The following is an 8080-nucleotide window of genomic DNA, read 5'->3' on the forward strand; positions in this document are numbered from 1 at the left end:
TGTGGAGGTGTCTTCAGACTGGTTTAAATGAAGTTGGATTAAGGGTCTAAAAGTTGCAATTTTGGAAGGCCCATGTAGTCACTTATGGTAGACAAGGGTGCATTTTTCCGATAAATTAACAATTTTTACAGAATATTGGGAAAAAAATGTCTCTTATCACTGGATACAGCTTGAAGATAATGTTGTTTTTAGGCATGTGGATGATGCACATTTTCTTGTGAAAATATTTGACTTAAGTGGATATGAGAAAAAAAAACACTTGTGGTTCATCACCATGGTGGCCCTCCTCCCAATTACCTCCATTTGGATACTCTAAATTTTTTTTGTCAAATTGATTCCATCCATTACAAATATGATGTGATTGTGTCCCTTGTAGTGAATGTGGAAATTCTACAAGGTCTCATTCTCCTCCAATCAACAAATATGTCATATTCCATAACCTCAATCTTCATTAGGTTCTTGTCACCGCCCCCTTTCACATCTCAATTTGTTCTAGCTTGTTCATTTGAGGTAGAGTTTATTTTTCCTTCCATGGAATTTTAACTGTAGTATTCTTGGATTTTCATTTCACATATGGCACTGAACTGCCTTTTATAGTATTATTATTTCCTTTAAGATTTCATTTTTGTTTTCCCATTCTATAACAGTTCTTATGGTTTATTCAGTTATTTTATCTCTCTAGGGAAGTCCCTCTCTACAATATTCCAATCTTCCTTTCATTTTCTACATTGAAATTCCCATCTTCCTTCAGTGTTCTACATTCAAATTCCCATATTACTAACATGTGTAAATGACATCCTCTTCTCCATTTCAACAAAACCTCTATAAAATCAATCCTTTCTTTTCTTACATTTCTAGAGGGTGGAGACAAGTTTCTTCTAGGATAGTTCCACATGCATTCAAGATCCTCCTTCTTAGAAAGTTATTAGAGTAACCTGATGTAGATATTTTTTAAGGCTACCAATGAGGAACTATGGAGGCATATGCACGTTGAAAAATATGATAATTATCAGTCAATTCGATTCAGAAAGTAATATGAAAGTAGCATATTAAATTAAAAGGCCCTAAACCCAAACTAATTAACTTTGGTCAATATTCATATTTGTTCATTAAGAAACACCATGGGCTTCATGGATAAAAATGGGAGGAAAATGACTTTGTAGACAACATAGATGGATACTTTACCAAAGATGTTTCCTCATCATTGAATTCAAAATTTCTCTATGCAATGAAACATGAAAATTGCCCACATCATGGATCCATATTTTGTCAAAAGATGTACATTGAATTAAAAATCGCTGCGAAATAATAAAATAAATTAAAATCTACAATGAGGAAAAAGTCAACATTGAGGCAAAAGGTTGTTTGCACCAGGGGCCATTTACGCGGAAGTTGTTCTTACTGGCTCATGAGGGGATAATATGTACATGAGCGAATGAACCCTCGTGGGATAATATCACCTCCACTGCTTTACCAAACATCCCATCAAGAGTTTTACATTTTTAATTGAAGGAGTTCATCAACAACAGTTTTATAAAAAAAACCAGATATATTTTTTTCCTCAGAAGTGTCATAACCAATGGAAATGTCTTTTGGTATAGACTATATCCACTGATTCCACCAATCATTGTTGAATCCCTCCAATTTATGTACTACAAAATTGGTCATCTCTTCTTAATTCATTGGTTTGATTGAAAATATGTCTTTAACTTGTGAATCCAGGTCGTTGCATGGATTTTTCTTTTGCCATCAATAGCTGGAATTCCTAATTTGTTGAGGTAAGGCTTGTTGAAGATATTGTGCTATAGATCACTCCATTGTCTTTAAACTTCTTCAGAGATCGTATAAATCCTTGAAGGAAATGTCCCCTTGAAACTCTACTCGGTTAAGCTTGTGGGCTTTCCATGAATTCATCATTCAAATCTTTAGCACTTCAAATTCTAGATCAGGCCTGACATCTTCATTGAGAATATGAGGTCATAAGCAATCACCAATAAATGCACATATTATTGACATATTCACATCAAAATTATCGCTCAACAAACAAGCCAATAAAAAGGTACTCGTGGATCCCTGGCCATTTCCTGAAGAGGTAACTAGAGAATGCCTTGATAGATTAGATGTCAAGAGCATATTTTTACATGAGGATACATCAAACCTTGACGAGGAATGGAGTCTAGGGTTTTACTGTTAAGATTTTTTCATTAAAAAAAAATCAGGGGATCAATGGTCAAAAAATCACTGGAATTTTATGGATCCATTTCGTAGGCACATGATCTGCTTCCTTCAGTTGCACGTTTACTTCCATATCGGATCCTTCCATTAGTGATCATGGATCCATAGATTATCATTGTAGTGACCTTAAATTTCCATTTAGCAGCAATTTTCTAAGTCTCTTTTGTCACCTCCGAGGAGACCCTTTCTGGTGAAAAAACAAGAGGAAGGGTATCCAAGAGAAAAAAACGAGCATGTCTTTGTGCGTCAACGTTTGTAGTCTATATACCATCCAAATAAAATCCCTTCAGGGTCTGCAGAGCCAATGTGGTCGGGTCTGTGACACATCTCAACTCTTCGAAGTGCTTCTACATGCACTTCTCCAAGTTGTTGAAGTGGTTTTCAAGCTCATTTCACTAGACACTGAAGTTTACTAGGGCCAAATAATGGCAATGCAGCGCCAAGAATGGCTTGTGGAGCTGCTCCTCCTTGGATGTCACGTCATCCATGGCTACCAAGATCGAACTCTCTAGCACTAGTAAAATTGTAGTTTGGAGCTCGACACATGAAACCCTGATGCAGATGGGCACATGAAACCCTGATGCAACTCAGAAAATGAAACCTTCATGCAAACGAAAGTCATGATGTAGCTCGACAAATGAAACTATGGATGTGAAGTTCCATGGTGCAGATGAAGGGTGCAAATGAAAACAGTGAGCTAAAGCCCTCGCTAGCCCATGGACACTGGAAATTGGGGCTTTGGGAGGAAACCAAAAAATTCTTGATGCTTGAGTGGATATTTTGCATGTGGCCTCTTCAGCACTTATGCTTTTTGGTATTCCCATCCAGCGATGAATGGAGATATGTACAGGCCTATGGTGGATAAATATGGATGGGGAGATATTTTTTGTGGTGCACAATTGCATTGGAAGGAAGGTTTATAGAAAGATAAAATATAGATTTTATTGTTTTATGATTGTCTTTTTTAAATTAATGTTTTCTATTTATGTAAAAAAATCAATGTTTATTTTTTATGTTACATATTTAATGTAAAAATAAAAATAAAAGTTTGATTTCAATCATGCTTTCTTATTATATTGTTCAATTTAAATTATACCCAGTAGAATTAGGCACTGTATCATCTCTAGGATTTATGTAATCTCTCCTAGGCTTAGACAACTATGACCCTCTTGGTTATGGCTCTAGGTCTAGCTATGGCTCTGACTATGGCTGCAGGTTTTTCTATGATGGCTATTGCGGCATAGGCTCTGGTTCACACTCAATAGACTTTTATATTCTTTCTTTTGGATTAAGCAAGGGTTTTAAGGTGCACACTTACTGGAAATTTTTTTCTTTCAAACACTACCCTTTGAATGTAGCTACATTCTCTTCTAATCTAAGTTGCACTATGATGTAGTGTATTTCAAGTGGGTGGGCCATTTTCCCCATATTAGTTCAGTAACCAGCATGAGTGAGCCCACGCTGGTGGTAGATTCATTATGTGAGGTAAAGTGGTATCCATATCCTAATGAATACTCAATAGTTATGATGAACACATACATACCACACCTATTATGGAAGCTAGGGCTTAATGGAGCAACCTTTCTCCTGAAAGGACCAATAGAGAACAACCATGGAAGACAGGAACCAAGAACATGGAAAGGTACGAGCTTTGTGGATTTTAACCATAAATCATGAACCAATCATGAGTGGTGGAAGGCTAGAAGGTTTTTGACTTCCAAAGGAACCATGGAGAAGAAACACGACCATAGTAACAACCACATTGTTATGTGAATATAGGAAGACATGGAGGCTTTTACCTTTACCTTTTGTACATAGGAATCAGTTGTTCCATATGTATGTGGGACAATAATATATAAAATCATGGCACTACACTCTCTATCTATGGATTTGCATTATGTAGTTTTTTACCTAAATTTATGTCCTAGATCTCAGGTAGTGTATCTCCTAAATCACCCTTGGCTATTAGAGTGAGCACTTAACTACTTAAGATAACCAAAACATTCTGAGTGGGATAAAAAAATAAGATTATTCTTATTTAGTTAGAATGAAATTTCCTAAAATTGATCTTTGGGGATATCCTGTAATCAACAAGAACAATTCCAAATATATGTTATATAGATGAGCTATTTGAGGTGTCCTTGATGAGATGAGTAAGTGCCATCCCATAATAAAGTTGCTAGTAGTGTCCTACGATGAGCCCTACTGTATTATAGCAATGTATCTCCCCATGAGATAAAAATATGTTGTTCTTGAGAATTACACATCCAACATGCATAAGTCATGTGCAATCAAGAAGTAGGTCATCTCCTTAGTGCACCCACATCATTCCCAAGACCCACGTCTGTTTTTTGAATGTGAGGAACCAATAGTCACAAAAGAAGGCTAAACAAATGGCATGTGCACAATAAATTTGTTTTTTTCGTGTTCTTTTAAATGAGTAAATTTTAGGGCTTTGGTCTAATAATAAAATAGAAAATTAGCATTTCAATCTTAAAAAATATAAAAATATAAAAGCTAGAAAAACATCTCACATATCAATTTTTTATGTGTTCAATTTGACAAGATTAATGGTGCAACCCGAAAACAATAGTCTCTATCGTAGGGAGGGACTAAAAATAGATATACTAAATGGGTCTAAAGAATTTTATATATAAGAAACAAATGAATCTCTCTTCATAACCAAATATCAATTTTCTAGTTCTCAAAATGAAATAGCAAAGTCGATATCTTTTATTTCTTAATATTAAACCATATTCCTTCACAACGAGAACGAACATAATCCATGTTCATGTTAACATTGACATCGACATCATCGATGTGTTCTTCACTTACACATTTTGTTTCTTGAAAGTCTACAACCTATGACAAATCTGCATACTCGGGTTCATATGTTGTATTATTTCTCAATCCTTTTGGAGGACATGTTTACACTACATACCAATCAGTCTCAACTAGATCTTGTACATATAGTACTTTTTTAGCTTGCGATGCTAGAATAAATGGATCATCTTGCCAACGATTTTGACTTAAGAATTTCTTCATATTCACCATTGTAAAACCCAAATCATTAGTCTTGATCCCTCTCTTCTTGTATACATCAATCCAATTACATTTAAACAATGTGTACTCCATACAAAAATAATCCAATGTTATTATTTCTTCTACCAATCAATAAAATGTTGTGTTTTGAAGTGCAGGGTTTGCATCTTTGGAACTTGACCTCATCATTGTTTGAGCTTCAATACACACACCACTATTTTGGGTGGTTCTCTCATTCTCTATGCTTTTTGTATGGAATCTATAACCATTGATTAGGAATCCCTTGTACTTATTCATGAATTTCTTGGGGCAATGTGTTAGCCATTTAAGTGTATCAAACACATTTTACATCTCCTTCCACGTGTATAGTTTTAGATTTTTAAATGTGGTTAGAATTCATACATTCAACATCTGAAAAAATATTTTATTTCCTACATAACAATATTCCCATAGACTGATTTTTAAGTACACTTATAATATAAATAATATCATTACCTATTGTATTAACAATCTATTAAAATTATGGATGTGGAGTTTCTGCAATAGAGCTTCATCTTTTTCGGTTTGGGTAATTGAGTTGGCAATCTCCATTCTTTGCATCCTAATTCAACAATTATGGACAATAGATATGGTGGTTAATGTGTTTCGATAAAATATGAATAAAATATTTTTAAAGGTAAAATATGTTAATCTATCCATGGATCTATGTTTTGTTAAACAATAAACAAATAGAAAAAAAAATAATAAAATATATATATATATATATATATATATATATATATATATAGAAAAAAATTAAAAAAAAAATTAAAAAAAAATTTAAAAAAATTTAAAAAAATTGAAAAAATAAAAATTACAAGCTAAATATGTTACTTACTCTATCCATGGATCAACTTTGTTTGTGTGAAATAGAACCCACCTATGGGCTTCTTCCCAGCTAATGTCATCTAGTTTTGAAGGAATTGGAGTAGATAATGGCTTTCTATCAAGGATAATTTCTTCAACTTCCTCATCCCACACTTCATTTTGACCATGTGTGGATCTAATAGCTTCCATACCTTTCAAGTATCCTCAACAAAAATTTATCGTTTCCTCCACAATATAGATTTCACCAATGCAACCTTCAGGCCTATTTTTGTTCTTAACATAACTCCTATATACTTTTATGTTCCTACAAAATGAAAAAAAAGAGAATTAAGTAATGTCAAAAGCTTTAAAAAAAATCATCTTGTTTTTGTGCTTGATAAAAAGTAAAGTTCGCGTACCTCTCAAAGGGGTACATCCATCTATATGCAACTGGGCCATAATATCGAAGATCAAATACCAAATGTACATTCAAATGCAACATTATATTGAATAATGAAGGAGTAAAGTACTTTTCAAGAAAGCACAATGTGTCCAGAATATCATTTTCCAAATTGTCAGGACTCTCTACTGAAACTGATTTTGCATAGATTTGCCTATAAAAGTGAATGGATAGCTCCCCAAATGTGTGGTCTTGAGGGAAAAGTATGTAAGAATTTGATTGAAGGTGAACATTAAAAAAGAATTGTTTAATTGTGGTAATGGACCTAAGAGAGCAATTGTTATTCACACTTAACCTTGGAAATTATGGGTACACTTCAGGCAATATTTTATTTCCTCAAAATCAAGCTATAGACATCGCTATATTTTGCATCATTGTAATAGCAATGCCTCGTTAAACCTCTTTCCACAATATCTTCAACACCTTCATTCTTCTATGGTATATGGCTCATCAAAATATATCTATAATGGTGTGGCAGTAACTCACTATGACTACATATTGCCTCTATGTGCACCTTCTCAAGAAATCTCTTCAAACCTAGATGTGATTCTTTAAGGCTCACATTTTTCTAAGGTATGGCTTATCTAAGTCTTGTATGTATCCTCCATACCTACACTCTAGACTCTGTTAATGGCAATTCTCAGTCGTCCTATATTAGTCATGACAAAGTGAATAAGGTATTAGCATTGTATATGTCATATGAACAATAACATTCAACAAAACTCATAATAATGACTTAAATTCTAGACAATAATCTATTTTAACCTCATAAATTTTAATGTCATTGACTTTCCTAGATGAGGGTAGTAAGATATATGGAGACTAATGCAGTGATAAGAATATGTGTTGATAGTATGAATCTTACAGTTCCTCCAGTGACCTGATCAACACACACACACATATATATATATTCACAATTTAAACTACTTGTATAAGGTGAGTCAGCCTATGGAGATGTTGATTTACAATAGGTTCATTGTGATCTTAGAAATAGACCTCAATAAATGTTTGGTCACAAGTGGTGGAAGCACTTGATTTTTGCAAAGACAATCCTCTCTCAGTTTGAGGATAATTAGTGTCCCTGAAATCTTCTATACCCAGCATCAAGTAGAAGAATAAGAATTTTGCGGAAGTAATCTCTCAAGAAGAATTAGTCCTCCTAGAAGTTTGCAAGACATAAATCTATCATAAAAGTAAAAAAAAATAGAATTCCGAGTAGTCATCTTTCTTGGTTCCCTCACAATTATATGTACGTGGTACTGTTCTATGTATGTGACCTCAAGCTCATCACTATTTATGGTCCAAATTTAAGTATGACATCGGTACTTCTTAGTAGCAATGGTGATATGTTATAATACCTATAAATTGATGACAATGTTACAGTCTTATTCACAAAATAAGTTGTGAACAATACATATATGAACTCTGGAAAGCTTGATTGTCATCCTTTCAAAGGTTATCTTCGATCTAGTTTACACCACAGGCTATTTCAGACTT

The sequence above is a fragment of the Pinus tabuliformis genome, chromosome 4_1, assembly GCF_031772625.1.
Source record: "Pinus tabuliformis cultivar Carrire ecotype Pingquan chromosome 4_1, CPIR1, whole genome shotgun sequence".
NCBI lineage: Eukaryota > Viridiplantae > Streptophyta > Pinopsida > Pinales > Pinaceae > Pinus > Pinus tabuliformis.